General features: G+C 46.1%; 8 non-coding genes across 8 annotated transcripts; all 8 read left to right on the plus strand.

The window, feature by feature from the left end:
* The first annotated feature begins 636 nt into the window (after nt 1-636).
* On the plus strand, nt 637-827 carry LOC130348177 (U2 spliceosomal RNA). Its single transcript, XR_008885949.1, has one exon. It is a non-coding gene; the product is annotated as a U2 spliceosomal RNA (small nuclear RNA).
* Nucleotides 828-2914: 2087 nt separating this feature from the next.
* Nucleotides 2915-3105, plus strand: LOC130348178 (U2 spliceosomal RNA). Its single transcript, XR_008885950.1, has one exon. It is a non-coding gene; the product is annotated as a U2 spliceosomal RNA (small nuclear RNA).
* Nucleotides 3106-5189: 2084 nt separating this feature from the next.
* On the plus strand, nt 5190-5380 carry LOC130348179 (U2 spliceosomal RNA). Its single transcript, XR_008885951.1, has one exon. It is a non-coding gene; the product is annotated as a U2 spliceosomal RNA (small nuclear RNA).
* Nucleotides 5381-7465: 2085 nt separating this feature from the next.
* Nucleotides 7466-7656, plus strand: LOC130348180 (U2 spliceosomal RNA). Its single transcript, XR_008885952.1, has one exon. It is a non-coding gene; the product is annotated as a U2 spliceosomal RNA (small nuclear RNA).
* Nucleotides 7657-9742: 2086 nt separating this feature from the next.
* LOC130348181 (U2 spliceosomal RNA) lies at nt 9743-9933 on the plus strand. Its single transcript, XR_008885953.1, has one exon. It is a non-coding gene; the product is annotated as a U2 spliceosomal RNA (small nuclear RNA).
* Nucleotides 9934-12018: 2085 nt separating this feature from the next.
* Nucleotides 12019-12209, plus strand: LOC130348182 (U2 spliceosomal RNA). Its single transcript, XR_008885954.1, has one exon. It is a non-coding gene; the product is annotated as a U2 spliceosomal RNA (small nuclear RNA).
* A 2079-nt stretch (nt 12210-14288) lies between these two features.
* On the plus strand, nt 14289-14479 carry LOC130348183 (U2 spliceosomal RNA). Its single transcript, XR_008885955.1, has one exon. It is a non-coding gene; the product is annotated as a U2 spliceosomal RNA (small nuclear RNA).
* Nucleotides 14480-16568: 2089 nt separating this feature from the next.
* Nucleotides 16569-16759, plus strand: LOC130348185 (U2 spliceosomal RNA). The gene has a single exon (XR_008885956.1). It is a non-coding gene; the product is annotated as a U2 spliceosomal RNA (small nuclear RNA).
* The last annotated feature ends 1280 nt before the right edge of the window (nt 16760-18039 follow it).

Raw genomic sequence — 18039 nt, forward strand, 5'->3', positions numbered from 1 at the left:
CAGAACTACAGTGCTATGATGTCACTCACTTCCACAGGCCTTGCAGAGTGTAAACAACAACAACCCAGCTTTGTTGTGTATGTAACCATAGGGATTTGTGATGTCACCTAGAACCTTCACAGCAGCGACAGCTTTATGAGGAGCATCAGCACTGCTCTGCCTGAGCAGAACCATCACCGCCATAGGTTGTCAAATAACCCGGGTTTAACCCACACAGGTAAGTCCAATGGGGTGCAGGCATGTCCTCTATGCTTACAGCTTCCCGTGGGTGTTGGTTTGATACCGTTTGGGGACAGCCAAGGAGGCATCTGCAGGCAACAAAGGTAGGTGTGTGCTTGTGTGTGTGTTTCCTATGCAGATCCTAAGCCCAGTGTCACATGCAAGTAGGAGGAGTAAGAAGGGTTCCTGGCAAATCCGGGTTATGGATTGCATTTAAAAAGGCCCCGTGGGAGTGCAATGGGCCCCTGTCTTGCTGCTTAGCAATAATGGTATGGGTTTAGGTTCTGCTGTGTGTACTGGTGGTTGACTGCCCCCCAGCCCAGAGTGTGCATGGAAAATTGTCTGGCAGCCTCCCTGACAGCAAGCAGTGATAGTGCCCATGAAGGGGACCTTGTTGGGCCCGCCCCTTTCACGGTTATCGCTTCTCGGCCTTTTGGCTAAGATCAAGTGTAGTATCTGTTCTTATCAGTTTAATATCTGATACGTCCCCTATCTGGGGACCATATATTAAATGGATTTTTGAGAACGGGGGCCGATTTCGAAGCTTGCTTCCGTCGCCCTATGCATTGACCCGATATGGCAGTATCTTCGGGTACAGTGCACCACCCCCTTACAGGGTTAAAAAGAAAGATTCCTACTTTCATTGCTACCTGCTTGCTGGCTAGCCAGCTAGCCAGCCCTGTGGGCCTTGCTGCTGCTGCTGCTGCAGCCAAAAAACAAAAGGTGGTGCTGCTGCTGCTTCTGCTTCTGCTTGTGTCTGGCCGCTGTTGGAGCGTCCAGGCACAGGACTTCTGCTGCTGCTGACTAAATGGCCTCCTTAATTGGATCATTTGAGTAGCCAGCACACCTGTGCAGGTAGGGCATGACATGATAGGCAGCTGCCTTGATAGCGGGTGGGTGCTGAATGTTCCTAATTGACAAAATAAGATTAATGCTTATGAAGAAATATAAAATCTCATCCCTTCCCCAATATCGCGCCACACCCCTACCCCTTAATTCCCTGGTTGAACTTGATGGACATATGTCTTTTTTCGACCGTACTAACTATGTAACTATGTAACATAACATGGGGGGGGGGGGGTCTCCTGGCTGTTCACACAGGTGTGTCATTGCTGTACATTGACCATGCATTGCTTCTGTGGTATTGCAAAGGCAAAGACAAATGCTTCCAGCCATCCATTGCACTAATGGATTGGTCATCAGCTGGCTGTCTATGTCCCGCATCAATATAGACCAAAGTACAGAGGGTTAGGCTATGCTATTGTGCACCTACCTGATGCATCAGAAGGTGCGAGGCCCTTGCTAAATTCTGTGCACAGACTTTGAGATCTATGCTTTAGACTGTATCTAAACCTGCTCCAACATGGACTGACATTCTGGCCTACTTTCAGCCGATGCGACTTGTCTGTCGCTGAACAGTCGCTTTTTATGTATTCAGCACCTATGTATAATGTTGTAAAAATGCTCTAGAAGCTAAAGTCGCAGAAATGTCACACATATTTGGCCTGCAACTTTCTGTGCGACAAATTCAGACAGGAAAAATCAGTATAAATCCTTAGAAAATTATCCCCCAGTGTCTCCATCTGCTGGCGGTATTGAATAAGCATTGCTGCACTGATGGGGTATGCATTAGACGAAAAAAAAGAAGAAAAAGAAGAATAATACGCCCAGAAAAGAGGCGAAAAGGAGAAAAACGTAAAAAAACGTGAAAAAAAAGTAAGAGGAAGAGAAGGGAAAAAAAGGTGGAAATGGGTTTAAAAGTGATTTCGGCGGAGAAATATATATATATATATATATATATATATATATATATATATATATACGCGCACACACACACATATATATAAACGTATTCTCCGTTGAGATATTGCAGCCGCTGCTGTGTCCAGGCCCAGGAGCCTTAGCACTGTGCTGTGATGTCACTCAATACCACTGACATCACTAGGTGTAAACAACATCTCTCCTTTGCTGTGTATGTGACTATGGAGCTGTTTGGTGATGTCGTCTATTATGGCCTTCATAGAAGCAACAGGAGATTGTTGCATCCATCTAGAACCCTCAGAACTACAGTGCTATGATGTCACTCACTTCCACAGGCCTTGCAGAGTGTAAACAACAACAACCCAGCTTTGTTGTGTATGTAACCATAGGGATTTGTGATGTCACCTAGAACCTTCACAGCAGCGACAGCTTTATGAGGAGCATCAGCACTGCTCTGCCTGAGCAGAACCATCACCGCCATAGGTTGTCAAATAACCCGGGTTTAACCCACACAGGTAAGTCCAATGGGGTGCAGGCATGTCCTCTATGCTTACAGCTTCCCGTGGGTGTTGGTTTGATACCGTTTGGGGACAGCCAAGGAGGCATCTGCAGGCAACAAAGGTAGGTGTGTGCTTGTGTGTGTGTTTCCTATGCAGATCCTAAGCCCAGTGTCACATGCAAGTAGGAGGAGTAAGAAGGGTTCCTGGCAAATCCGGGTTATGGATTGCATTTAAAAAGGCCCCGTGGGAGTGCAATGGGCCCCTGTCTTGCTGCTTAGCAATAATGGTATGGGTTTAGGTTCTGCTGTGTGTACTGGTGGTTGACTGCCCCCCAGCCCAGAGTGTGCATGGAAAATTGTCTGGCAGCCTCCCTGACAGCAAGCAGTGATAGTGCCCATGAAGGGGACCTTGTTGGGCCCGCCCCTTTCACGGTTATCGCTTCTCGGCCTTTTGGCTAAGATCAAGTGTAGTATCTGTTCTTATCAGTTTAATATCTGATACGTCCCCTATCTGGGGACCATATATTAAATGGATTTTTGAGAACGGGGGCCGATTTCGAAGCTTGCTTCCGTCGCCCTATGCATTGACCCGATATGGCAGTATCTTCGGGTACAGTGCACCACCCCCTTACAGGGTTAAAAAGAAAGATTCCTACTTTCATTGCTACCTGCTTGCTGGCTAGCCAGCTAGCCAGCCCTGTGGGCCTTGCTGCTGCTGCTGCTGCAGCCAAAAAACAAAAGGTGGTGCTGCTGCTGCTTCTGCTTCTGCTTGTGTCTGGCCGCTGTTGGAGCGTCCAGGCACAGGACTTCTGCTGCTGCTGACTAAATGGCCTCCTTAATTGGATCATTTGAGTAGCCAGCACACCTGTGCAGGTAGGGCATGACATGATAGGCAGCTGCCTTGATAGCGGGTGGGTGCTGAATGTTCCTAATTGACAAAATAAGATTAATGCTTATGAAGAAATATAAAATCTCATCCCTTCCCCAATATCGCGCCACACCCCTACCCCTTAATTCCCTGGTTGAACTTGATGGACATATGTCTTTTTTCGACCGTACTAACTATGTAACTATGTAACATAACATGGGGGGGGGGGGGTCTCCTGGCTGTTCACACAGGTGTGTCATTGCTGTACATTGACCATGCATTGCTTCTGTGGTATTGCAAAGGCAAAGACAAATGCTTCCAGCCATCCATTGCACTAATGGATTGGTCATCAGCTGGCTGTCTATGTCCCGCATCAATATAGACCAAAGTACAGAGGGTTAGGCTATGCTATTGTGCACCTACCTGATGCATCAGAAGGTGCGAGGCCCTTGCTAAATTCTGTGCACAGACTTTGAGATCTATGCTTTAGACTGTATCTAAACCTGCTCCAACATGGACTGACATTCTGGCCTACTTTCAGCCGATGCGACTTGTCTGTCGCTGAACAGTCGCTTTTTATGTATTCAGCACCTATGTATAATGTTGTAAAAATGCTCTAGAAGCTAAAGTCGCAGAAATGTCACACATATTTGGCCTGCAACTTTCTGTGCGACAAATTCAGACAGGAAAAATCAGTATAAATCCTTAGAAAATTATCCCCCAGTGTCTCCATCTGCTGGCGGTATTGAATAAGCATTGCTGCACTGATGGGGTATGCATTAGACGAAAAAAAAGAAGAAAAAGAAGAATAATACGCCCAGAAAAGAGGCGAAAAGGAGAAAAACGTAAAAAAACGTGAAAAAAAAGTAAGAGGAAGAGAAGGGAAAAAAAGGTGGAAATGGGTTTAAAAGTGATTTCGGCGGAGAATATATATATATATATATATATATATATATATATATATATATACGCGCACACACACACATATATATAAACGTATTCTCCGTTGAGATATTGCAGCCGCTGCTGTGTCCAGGCCCAGGAGCCTTAGCACTGTGCTGTGATGTCACTCAATACCACTGACATCACTAGGTGTAAACAACATCTCTCCTTTGCTGTGTATGTGACTATGGAGCTGTTTGGTGATGTCGTCTATTATGGCCTTCATAGAAGCAACAGGAGATTGTTGCATCCATCTAGAACCCTCAGAACTACAGTGCTATGATGTCACTCACTTCCACAGGCCTTGCAGAGTGTAAACAACAACAACCCAGCTTTGTTGTGTATGTAACCATAGGGATTTGTGATGTCACCTAGAACCTTCACAGCAGCGACAGCTTTATGAGGAGCATCAGCACTGCTCTGCCTGAGCAGAACCATCACCGCCATAGGTTGTCAAATAACCCGGGTTTAACCCACACAGGTAAGTCCAATGGGGTGCAGGCATGTCCTCTATGCTTACAGCTTCCCGTGGGTGTTGGTTTGATACCGTTTGGGGACAGCCAAGGAGGCATCTGCAGGCAACAAAGGTAGGTGTGTGCTTGTGTGTGTGTTTCCTATGCAGATCCTAAGCCCAGTGTCACATGCAAGTAGGAGGAGTAAGAAGGGTTCCTGGCAAATCCGGGTTATGGATTGCATTTAAAAAGGCCCCGTGGGAGTGCAATGGGCCCCTGTCTTGCTGCTTAGCAATAATGGTATGGGTTTAGGTTCTGCTGTGTGTACTGGTGGTTGACTGCCCCCCAGCCCAGAGTGTGCATGGAAAATTGTCTGGCAGCCTCCCTGACAGCAAGCAGTGATAGTGCCCATGAAGGGGACCTTGTTGGGCCCGCCCCTTTCACGGTTATCGCTTCTCGGCCTTTTGGCTAAGATCAAGTGTAGTATCTGTTCTTATCAGTTTAATATCTGATACGTCCCCTATCTGGGGACCATATATTAAATGGATTTTTGAGAACGGGGGCCGATTTCGAAGCTTGCTTCCGTCGCCCTATGCATTGACCCGATATGGCAGTATCTTCGGGTACAGTGCACCACCCCCTTACAGGGTTAAAAAGAAAGATTCCTACTTTCATTGCTACCTGCTTGCTGGCTAGCCAGCTAGCCAGCCCTGTGGGCCTTGCTGCTGCTGCTGCTGCAGCCAAAAAACAAAAGGTGGTGCTGCTGCTGCTTCTGCTTCTGCTTGTGTCTGGCCGCTGTTGGAGCGTCCAGGCACAGGACTTCTGCTGCTGCTGACTAAATGGCCTCCTTAATTGGATCATTTGAGTAGCCAGCACACCTGTGCAGGTAGGGCATGACATGATAGGCAGCTGCCTTGATAGCGGGTGGGTGCTGAATGTTCCTAATTGACAAAATAAGATTAATGCTTATGAAGAAATATAAAATCTCATCCCTTCCCCAATATCGCGCCACACCCCTACCCCTTAATTCCCTGGTTGAACTTGATGGACATATGTCTTTTTTCGACCGTACTAACTATGTAACTATGTAACATAACATGGGGGGGGGGGGTCTCCTGGCTGTTCACACAGGTGTGTCATTGCTGTACATTGACCATGCATTGCTTCTGTGGTATTGCAAAGGCAAAGACAAATGCTTCCAGCCATCCATTGCACTAATGGATTGGTCATCAGCTGGCTGTCTATGTCCCGCATCAATATAGACCAAAGTACAGAGGGTTAGGCTATGCTATTGTGCACCTACCTGATGCATCAGAAGGTGCGAGGCCCTTGCTAAATTCTGTGCACAGACTTTGAGATCTATGCTTTAGACTGTATCTAAACCTGCTCCAACATGGACTGACATTCTGGCCTACTTTCAGCCGATGCGACTTGTCTGTCGCTGAACAGTCGCTTTTTATGTATTCAGCACCTATGTATAATGTTGTAAAAATGCTCTAGAAGCTAAAGTCGCAGAAATGTCACACATATTTGGCCTGCAACTTTCTGTGCGACAAATTCAGACAGGAAAAATCAGTATAAATCCTTAGAAAATTATCCCCCAGTGTCTCCATCTGCTGGCGGTATTGAATAAGCATTGCTGCACTGATGGGGTATGCATTAGACGAAAAAAAAGAAGAAAAAGAAGAATAATACGCCCAGAAAAGAGGCGAAAAGGAGAAAAACGTAAAAAAACGTGAAAAAAAAGTAAGAGGAAGAGAAGGGAAAAAAAGGTGGAAATGGGTTTAAAAGTGATTTCGGCGGAGAATATATATATATATATATATATATATATATATATATATATATATACGCGCACACACACACATATATATAAACGTATTCTCCGTTGAGATATTGCAGCCGCTGCTGTGTCCAGGCCCAGGAGCCTTAGCACTGTGCTGTGATGTCACTCAATACCACTGACATCACTAGGTGTAAACAACATCTCTCCTTTGCTGTGTATGTGACTATGGAGCTGTTTGGTGATGTCGTCTATTATGGCCTTCATAGAAGCAACAGGAGATTGTTGCATCCATCTAGAACCCTCAGAACTACAGTGCTATGATGTCACTCACTTCCACAGGCCTTGCAGAGTGTAAACAACAACAACCCAGCTTTGTTGTGTATGTAACCATAGGGATTTGTGATGTCACCTAGAACCTTCACAGCAGCGACAGCTTTATGAGGAGCATCAGCACTGCTCTGCCTGAGCAGAACCATCACCGCCATAGGTTGTCAAATAACCCGGGTTTAACCCACACAGGTAAGTCCAATGGGGTGCAGGCATGTCCTCTATGCTTACAGCTTCCCGTGGGTGTTGGTTTGATACCGTTTGGGGACAGCCAAGGAGGCATCTGCAGGCAACAAAGGTAGGTGTGTGCTTGTGTGTGTGTTTCCTATGCAGATCCTAAGCCCAGTGTCACATGCAAGTAGGAGGAGTAAGAAGGGTTCCTGGCAAATCCGGGTTATGGATTGCATTTAAAAAGGCCCCGTGGGAGTGCAATGGGCCCCTGTCTTGCTGCTTAGCAATAATGGTATGGGTTTAGGTTCTGCTGTGTGTACTGGTGGTTGACTGCCCCCCAGCCCAGAGTGTGCATGGAAAATTGTCTGGCAGCCTCCCTGACAGCAAGCAGTGATAGTGCCCATGAAGGGGACCTTGTTGGGCCCGCCCCTTTCACGGTTATCGCTTCTCGGCCTTTTGGCTAAGATCAAGTGTAGTATCTGTTCTTATCAGTTTAATATCTGATACGTCCCCTATCTGGGGACCATATATTAAATGGATTTTTGAGAACGGGGGCCGATTTCGAAGCTTGCTTCCGTCGCCCTATGCATTGACCCGATATGGCAGTATCTTCGGGTACAGTGCACCACCCCCTTACAGGGTTAAAAAGAAAGATTCCTACTTTCATTGCTACCTGCTTGCTGGCTAGCCAGCTAGCCAGCCCTGTGGGCCTTGCTGCTGCTGCTGCTGCAGCCAAAAAACAAAAGGTGGTGCTGCTGCTGCTTCTGCTTCTGCTTGTGTCTGGCCGCTGTTGGAGCGTCCAGGCACAGGACTTCTGCTGCTGCTGACTAAATGGCCTCCTTAATTGGATCATTTGAGTAGCCAGCACACCTGTGCAGGTAGGGCATGACATGATAGGCAGCTGCCTTGATAGCGGGTGGGTGCTGAATGTTCCTAATTGACAAAATAAGATTAATGCTTATGAAGAAATATAAAATCTCATCCCTTCCCCAATATCGCGCCACACCCCTACCCCTTAATTCCCTGGTTGAACTTGATGGACATATGTCTTTTTTCGACCGTACTAACTATGTAACTATGTAACATAACATGGGGGGGGGGGGGTCTCCTGGCTGTTCACACAGGTGTGTCATTGCTGTACATTGACCATGCATTGCTTCTGTGGTATTGCAAAGGCAAAGACAAATGCTTCCAGCCATCCATTGCACTAATGGATTGGTCATCAGCTGGCTGTCTATGTCCCGCATCAATATAGACCAAAGTACAGAGGGTTAGGCTATGCTATTGTGCACCTACCTGATGCATCAGAAGGTGCGAGGCCCTTGCTAAATTCTGTGCACAGACTTTGAGATCTATGCTTTAGACTGTATCTAAACCTGCTCCAACATGGACTGACATTCTGGCCTACTTTCAGCCGATGCGACTTGTCTGTCGCTGAACAGTCGCTTTTTATGTATTCAGCACCTATGTATAATGTTGTAAAAATGCTCTAGAAGCTAAAGTCGCAGAAATGTCACACATATTTGGCCTGCAACTTTCTGTGCGACAAATTCAGACAGGAAAAATCAGTATAAATCCTTAGAAAATTATCCCCCAGTGTCTCCATCTGCTGGCGGTATTGAATAAGCATTGCTGCACTGATGGGGTATGCATTAGACGAAAAAAAAGAAGAAAAAGAAGAATAATACGCCCAGAAAAGAGGCGAAAAGGAGAAAAACGTAAAAAAACGTGAAAAAAAAGTAAGAGGAAGAGAAGGGAAAAAAAGGTGGAAATGGGTTTAAAAGTGATTTCGGCGGAGAATATATATATATATATATATATATATATATATATATATATATATACGCGCACACACACACATATATATAAACGTATTCTCCGTTGAGATATTGCAGCCGCTGCTGTGTCCAGGCCCAGGAGCCTTAGCACTGTGCTGTGATGTCACTCAATACCACTGACATCACTAGGTGTAAACAACATCTCTCCTTTGCTGTGTATGTGACTATGGAGCTGTTTGGTGATGTCGTCTATTATGGCCTTCATAGAAGCAACAGGAGATTGTTGCATCCATCTAGAACCCTCAGAACTACAGTGCTATGATGTCACTCACTTCCACAGGCCTTGCAGAGTGTAAACAACAACAACCCAGCTTTGTTGTGTATGTAACCATAGGGATTTGTGATGTCACCTAGAACCTTCACAGCAGCGACAGCTTTATGAGGAGCATCAGCACTGCTCTGCCTGAGCAGAACCATCACCGCCATAGGTTGTCAAATAACCCGGGTTTAACCCACACAGGTAAGTCCAATGGGGTGCAGGCATGTCCTCTATGCTTACAGCTTCCCGTGGGTGTTGGTTTGATACCGTTTGGGGACAGCCAAGGAGGCATCTGCAGGCAACAAAGGTAGGTGTGTGCTTGTGTGTGTGTTTCCTATGCAGATCCTAAGCCCAGTGTCACATGCAAGTAGGAGGAGTAAGAAGGGTTCCTGGCAAATCCGGGTTATGGATTGCATTTAAAAAGGCCCCGTGGGAGTGCAATGGGCCCCTGTCTTGCTGCTTAGCAATAATGGTATGGGTTTAGGTTCTGCTGTGTGTACTGGTGGTTGACTGCCCCCCAGCCCAGAGTGTGCATGGAAAATTGTCTGGCAGCCTCCCTGACAGCAAGCAGTGATAGTGCCCATGAAGGGGACCTTGTTGGGCCCGCCCCTTTCACGGTTATCGCTTCTCGGCCTTTTGGCTAAGATCAAGTGTAGTATCTGTTCTTATCAGTTTAATATCTGATACGTCCCCTATCTGGGGACCATATATTAAATGGATTTTTGAGAACGGGGGCCGATTTCGAAGCTTGCTTCCGTCGCCCTATGCATTGACCCGATATGGCAGTATCTTCGGGTACAGTGCACCACCCCCTTACAGGGTTAAAAAGAAAGATTCCTACTTTCATTGCTACCTGCTTGCTGGCTAGCCAGCTAGCCAGCCCTGTGGGCCTTGCTGCTGCTGCTGCTGCAGCCAAAAAACAAAAGGTGGTGCTGCTGCTGCTTCTGCTTCTGCTTGTGTCTGGCCGCTGTTGGAGCGTCCAGGCACAGGACTTCTGCTGCTGCTGACTAAATGGCCTCCTTAATTGGATCATTTGAGTAGCCAGCACACCTGTGCAGGTAGGGCATGACATGATAGGCAGCTGCCTTGATAGCGGGTGGGTGCTGAATGTTCCTAATTGACAAAATAAGATTAATGCTTATGAAGAAATATAAAATCTCATCCCTTCCCCAATATCGCGCCACACCCCTACCCCTTAATTCCCTGGTTGAACTTGATGGACATATGTCTTTTTTCGACCGTACTAACTATGTAACTATGTAACATAACATGGGGGGGGGGGGTCTCCTGGCTGTTCACACAGGTGTGTCATTGCTGTACATTGACCATGCATTGCTTCTGTGGTATTGCAAAGGCAAAGACAAATGCTTCCAGCCATCCATTGCACTAATGGATTGGTCATCAGCTGGCTGTCTATGTCCCGCATCAATATAGACCAAAGTACAGAGGGTTAGGCTATGCTATTGTGCACCTACCTGATGCATCAGAAGGTGCGAGGCCCTTGCTAAATTCTGTGCACAGACTTTGAGATCTATGCTTTAGACTGTATCTAAACCTGCTCCAACATGGACTGACATTCTGGCCTACTTTCAGCCGATGCGACTTGTCTGTCGCTGAACAGTCGCTTTTTATGTATTCAGCACCTATGTATAATGTTGTAAAAATGCTCTAGAAGCTAAAGTCGCAGAAATGTCACACATATTTGGCCTGCAACTTTCTGTGCGACAAATTCAGACAGGAAAAATCAGTATAAATCCTTAGAAAATTATCCCCCAGTGTCTCCATCTGCTGGCGGTATTGAATAAGCATTGCTGCACTGATGGGGTATGCATTAGACGAAAAAAAAGAAGAAAAAGAAGAATAATACGCCCAGAAAAGAGGCGAAAAGGAGAAAAACGTAAAAAAACGTGAAAAAAAAGTAAGAGGAAGAGAAGGGAAAAAAAGGTGGAAATGGGTTTAAAAGTGATTTCGGCGGAGAATATATATATATATATATATATATATATATATATATATATATATACGCGCACACACACACATATATATAAACGTATTCTCCGTTGAGATATTGCAGCCGCTGCTGTGTCCAGGCCCAGGAGCCTTAGCACTGTGCTGTGATGTCACTCAATACCACTGACATCACTAGGTGTAAACAACATCTCTCCTTTGCTGTGTATGTGACTATGGAGCTGTTTGGTGATGTCGTCTATTATGGCCTTCATAGAAGCAACAGGAGATTGTTGCATCCATCTAGAACCCTCAGAACTACAGTGCTATGATGTCACTCACTTCCACAGGCCTTGCAGAGTGTAAACAACAACAACCCAGCTTTGTTGTGTATGTAACCATAGGGATTTGTGATGTCACCTAGAACCTTCACAGCAGCGACAGCTTTATGAGGAGCATCAGCACTGCTCTGCCTGAGCAGAACCATCACCGCCATAGGTTGTCAAATAACCCGGGTTTAACCCACACAGGTAAGTCCAATGGGGTGCAGGCATGTCCTCTATGCTTACAGCTTCCCGTGGGTGTTGGTTTGATACCGTTTGGGGACAGCCAAGGAGGCATCTGCAGGCAACAAAGGTAGGTGTGTGCTTGTGTGTGTGTTTCCTATGCAGATCCTAAGCCCAGTGTCACATGCAAGTAGGAGGAGTAAGAAGGGTTCCTGGCAAATCCGGGTTATGGATTGCATTTAAAAAGGCCCCGTGGGAGTGCAATGGGCCCCTGTCTTGCTGCTTAGCAATAATGGTATGGGTTTAGGTTCTGCTGTGTGTACTGGTGGTTGACTGCCCCCCAGCCCAGAGTGTGCATGGAAAATTGTCTGGCAGCCTCCCTGACAGCAAGCAGTGATAGTGCCCATGAAGGGGACCTTGTTGGGCCCGCCCCTTTCACGGTTATCGCTTCTCGGCCTTTTGGCTAAGATCAAGTGTAGTATCTGTTCTTATCAGTTTAATATCTGATACGTCCCCTATCTGGGGACCATATATTAAATGGATTTTTGAGAACGGGGGCCGATTTCGAAGCTTGCTTCCGTCGCCCTATGCATTGACCCGATATGGCAGTATCTTCGGGTACAGTGCACCACCCCCTTACAGGGTTAAAAAGAAAGATTCCTACTTTCATTGCTACCTGCTTGCTGGCTAGCCAGCTAGCCAGCCCTGTGGGCCTTGCTGCTGCTGCTGCTGCAGCCAAAAAACAAAAGGTGGTGCTGCTGCTTCTGCTTCTGCTTGTGTCTGGCCGCTGTTGGAGCGTCCAGGCACAGGACTTCTGCTGCTGCTGACTAAATGGCCTCCTTAATTGGATCATTTGAGTAGCCAGCACACCTGTGCAGGTAGGGCATGACATGATAGGCAGCTGCCTTGATAGCGGGTGGGTGCTGAATGTTCCTAATTGACAAAATAAGATTAATGCTTATGAAGAAATATAAAATCTCATCCCTTCCCCAATATCGCGCCACACCCCTACCCCTTAATTCCCTGGTTGAACTTGATGGACATATGTCTTTTTTCGACCGTACTAACTATGTAACTATGTAACATAACATGGGGGGGGGGGGGTCTCCTGGCTGTTCACACAGGTGTGTCATTGCTGTACATTGACCATGCATTGCTTCTGTGGTATTGCAAAGGCAAAGACAAATGCTTCCAGCCATCCATTGCACTAATGGATTGGTCATCAGCTGGCTGTCTATGTCCCGCATCAATATAGACCAAAGTACAGAGGGTTAGGCTATGCTATTGTGCACCTACCTGATGCATCAGAAGGTGCGAGGCCCTTGCTAAATTCTGTGCACAGACTTTGAGATCTATGCTTTAGACTGTATCTAAACCTGCTCCAACATGGACTGACATTCTGGCCTACTTTCAGCCGATGCGACTTGTCTGTCGCTGAACAGTCGCTTTTTATGTATTCAGCACCTATGTATAATGTTGTAAAAATGCTCTAGAAGCTAAAGTCGCAGAAATGTCACACATATTTGGCCTGCAACTTTCTGTGCGACAAATTCAGACAGGAAAAATCAGTATAAATCCTTAGAAAATTATCCCCCAGTGTCTCCATCTGCTGGCGGTATTGAATAAGCATTGCTGCACTGATGGGGTATGCATTAGACGAAAAAAAAGAAGAAAAAGAAGAATAATACGCCCAGAAAAGAGGCGAAAAGGAGAAAAACGTAAAAAAACGTGAAAAAAAAGTAAGAGGAAGAGAAGGGAAAAAAAGGTGGAAATGGGTTTAAAAGTGATTTCGGCGGAGAATATATATATATATATATATATATATATATATATATATATACGCGCACACACACACATATATATAAACGTATTCTCCGTTGAGATATTGCAGCCGCTGCTGTGTCCAGGCCCAGGAGCCTTAGCACTGTGCTGTGATGTCACTCAATACCACTGACATCACTAGGTGTAAACAACATCTCTCCTTTGCTGTGTATGTGACTATGGAGCTGTTTGGTGATGTCGTCTATTATGGCCTTCATAGAAGCAACAGGAGATTGTTGCATCCATCTAGAACCCTCAGAACTACAGTGCTATGATGTCACTCACTTCCACAGGCCTTGCAGAGTGTAAACAACAACAACCCAGCTTTGTTGTGTATGTAACCATAGGGATTTGTGATGTCACCTAGAACCTTCACAGCAGCGACAGCTTTATGAGGAGCATCAGCACTGCTCTGCCTGAGCAGAACCATCACCGCCATAGGTTGTCAAATAACCCGGGTTTAACCCACACAGGTAAGTCCAATGGGGTGCAGGCATGTCCTCTATGCTTACAGCTTCCCGTGGGTGTTGGTTTGATACCGTTTGGGGACAGCCAAGGAGGCATCTGCAGGCAACAAAGGTAGGTGTGTGCTTGTGTGTGTGTTTCCTATGCAGATCCTAAGCCCAGTGTCACATGCAAGTAGGAGGAGTAAGAAGGGTTCCTGGCAAATCCGGGTTATGGATTGCATTTAAAAAGGCCCCGTGGGAGTGCAATGGGCCCCTGTCTTGCTGCTTAGCAATAATGGTATGGGTTTAGGTTCTGCTGTGTGTACTGGTGGTTGACTGCCCCCCAGCCCAGAGTGTGCATGGAAAATTGTCTGGCAGCCTCCCTGACAGCAAGCAGTGATAGTGCCCATGAAGGGGACCTTGTTGGGCCCGCCCCTTTCACGGTTATCGCTTCTCGGCCTTTTGGCTAAGATCAAGTGTAGTATCTGTTCTTATCAGTTTAATATCTGATACGTCCCCTATCTGGGGACCATATATTAAATGGATTTTTGAGAACGGGGGCCGATTTCGAAGCTTGCTTCCGTCGCCCTATGCATTGACCCGATATGGCAGTATCTTCGGGTACAGTGCACCACCCCCTTACAGGGTTAAAAAGAAAGATTCCTACTTTCATTGCTACCTGCTTGCTGGCTAGCCAGCTAGCCAGCCCTGTGGGCCTTGCTGCTGCTGCTGCTGCAGCCAAAAAACAAAAGGTGGTGCTGCTGCTGCTTCTGCTTCTGCTTGTGTCTGGCCGCTGTTGGAGCGTCCAGGCACAGGACTTCTGCTGCTGCTGACTAAATGGCCTCCTTAATTGGATCATTTGAGTAGCCAGCACACCTGTGCAGGTAGGGCATGACATGATAGGCAGCTGCCTTGATAGCGGGTGGGTGCTGAATGTTCCTAATTGACAAAATAAGATTAATGCTTATGAAGAAATATAAAATCTCATCCCTTCCCCAATATCGCGCCACACCCCTACCCCTTAATTCCCTGGTTGAACTTGATGGACATATGTCTTTTTTCGACCGTACTAACTATGTAACTATGTAACATAACATGGGGGGGGGGGGGTCTCCTGGCTGTTCACACAGGTGTGTCATTGCTGTACATTGACCATGCATTGCTTCTGTGGTATTGCAAAGGCAAAGACAAATGCTTCCAGCCATCCATTGCACTAATGGATTGGTCATCAGCTGGCTGTCTATGTCCCGCATCAATATAGACCAAAGTACAGAGGGTTAGGCTATGCTATTGTGCACCTACCTGATGCATCAGAAGGTGCGAGGCCCTTGCTAAATTCTGTGCACAGACTTTGAGATCTATGCTTTAGACTGTATCTAAACCTGCTCCAACATGGACTGACATTCTGGCCTACTTTCAGCCGATGCGACTTGTCTGTCGCTGAACAGTCGCTTTTTATGTATTCAGCACCTATGTATAATGTTGTAAAAATGCTCTAGAAGCTAAAGTCGCAGAAATGTCACACATATTTGGCCTGCAACTTTCTGTGCGACAAATTCAGACAGGAAAAATCAGTATAAATCCTTAGAAAATTATCCCCCAGTGTCTCCATCTGCTGGCGGTATTGAATAAGCATTGCTGCACTGATGGGGTATGCATTAGACGAAAAAAAAGAAGAAAAAGAAGAATAATACGCCCAGAAAAGAGGCGAAAAGGAGAAAAACGTAAAAAAACGTGAAAAAAAAGTAAGAGGAAGAGAAGGGAAAAAAAGGTGGAAATGGGTTTAAAAGTGATTTCGGCGGAGAAATATATATATATATATATATATATATATATATATATATATATATACGCGCACACACACACACATATATATAAACGTATTCTCCGTTGAGATATTGCAGCCGCTGCTGTGTCCAGGCCCAGGAGCCTTAGCACTGTGCTGTGATGTCACTCAATACCACTGACATCACTAGGTGTAAACAACATCTCTCCTTTGCTGTGTATGTGACTATGGAGCTGTTTGGTAATGTCGTCTATTATGGCCTTCATAGAAGCAACAGGAGATTGTTGCATCCATCTAGAACCCTCAGAACTACAGTGCTATGATGTCACTCACTTCCACAGGCCTTGCAGAGTGTAAACAACAACAACCCAGCTTTGTTGTGTATGTAACCATAGGGATTTGTGATGTCACCTAGAACCTTCACAGCAGCGACAGCTTTATGAGGAGCATCAGCACTGCTCTGCCTGAGCAGAACCATCACCGCCATAGGTTGTCAAATAACCCGGGTTTAACCCACACAGGTAAGTCCAATGGGGTGCAGGCATGTCCTCTATGCTTACAGCTTCCCGTGGGTGTTGGTTTGATACCGTTTGGGGACAGCCAAGGAGGCATCTGCAGGCAACAAAGGTAGGTGTGTGCTTGTGTGTGTGTTTCCTATGCAGATCCTAAGCCCAGTGTCACATGCAAGTAGGAGGAGTAAGAAGGGTTCCTGGCAAATCCGGGTTATGGATTGCATTTAAAAAGGCCCCGTGGGAGTGCAATGGGCCCCTGTCTTGCTGCTTAGCAATAATGGTATGGGTTTAGGTTCTGCTGTGTGTACTGGTGGTTGACTGCCCCCCAGCCCAGAGTGTGCATGGAAAATTGTCTGGCAGCCTCCCTGACAGCAAGCAGTGATAGTGCCCATGAAGGGGACCTTGTTGGGCCCGCCCCTTTCACGGTTATCGCTTCTCGGCCTTTTGGCTAAGATCAAGTGTAGTATCTGTTCTTATCAGTTTAATATCTGATACGTCCCCTATCTGGGGACCATATATTAAATGGATTTTTGAGAACGGGGGCCGATTTCGAAGCTTGCTTCCGTCGCCCTATGCATTGACCCGATATGGCAGTATCTTCGGGTACAGTGCACCACCCCCTTACAGGGTTAAAAAGAAAGATTCCTACTTTCATTGCTACCTGCTTGCTGGCTAGCCAGCTAGCCAGCCCTGTGGGCCTTGCTGCTGCTGCTGCTGCAGCCAAAAAACAAAAGGTGGTGCTGCTGCTGCTTCTGCTTCTGCTTGTGTCTGGCCGCTGTTGGAGCGTCCAGGCACAGGACTTCTGCTGCTGCTGACTAAATGGCCTCCTTAATTGGATCATTTGAGTAGCCAGCACACCTGTGCAGGTAGGGCATGACATGATAGGCAGCTGCCTTGATAGCGGGTGGGTGCTGAATGTTCCTAATTGACAAAATAAGATTAATGCTTATGAAGAAATATAAAATCTCATCCCTTCCCCAATATCGCGCCACACCCCTACCCCTTAATTCCCTGGTTGAACTTGATGGACATATGTCTTTTTTCGACCGTACTAACTATGTAACTATGTAACATAACATGGGGGGGGGGGGGTCTCCTGGCTGTTCACACAGGTGTGTCATTGCTGTACATTGACCATGCATTGCTTCTGTGGTATTGCAAAGGCAAAGACAAATGCTTCCAGCCATCCATTGCACTAATGGATTGGTCATCAGCTGGCTGTCTATGTCCCGCATCAATATAGACCAAAGTACAGAGGGTTAGGCTATGCTATTGTGCACCTACCTGATGCATCAGAAGGTGCGAGGCCCTTGCTAAATTCTGTGCACAGACTTTGAGATCTATGCTTTAGACTGTATCTAAACCTGCTCCAACATGGACTGACATTCTGGCCTACTTTTAGCCGATGCGACTTGTCTGTCGCTGAACAGTCGCTTTTTATGTATTCAGCACCTATGTATAATGTTGTAAAAATGCTCTAGAAGCTAAAGTCGCAGAAATGTCACACATATTTGGCCTGCAACTTTCTGTGCGACAAATTCAGACAGGAAAAATCAGTATAAATCCTTAGAAAATTATCCCCCAGTGTCTCCATCTGCTGGCGGTATTGAATAAGCATTGCTGCACTGATGGGGTATGCATTAGACGAAAAAAAAGAAGAAAAAGAAGAATAATACGCCCAGAAAAGAGGCGAAAAGGAGAAAAACGTAAAAAAACGTGAAAAAAAAGTAAGAGGAAGAGAAGGGAAAAAAAGGTGGAAATGGGTTTAAAAGTGATTTCGGCGGAGAAATATATATATATATATATATATATATATATATATATATATATACGCGCACACACACACATATATATAAACGTATTCTCCGTTGAGATATTGCAGCCGCTGCTGTGTCCAGG

The sequence above is a fragment of the Hyla sarda genome, unplaced genomic scaffold (genome assembly GCF_029499605.1).
Source record: "Hyla sarda isolate aHylSar1 unplaced genomic scaffold, aHylSar1.hap1 scaffold_875, whole genome shotgun sequence".
NCBI classification, from domain to species: domain Eukaryota; kingdom Metazoa; phylum Chordata; class Amphibia; order Anura; family Hylidae; genus Hyla; species Hyla sarda.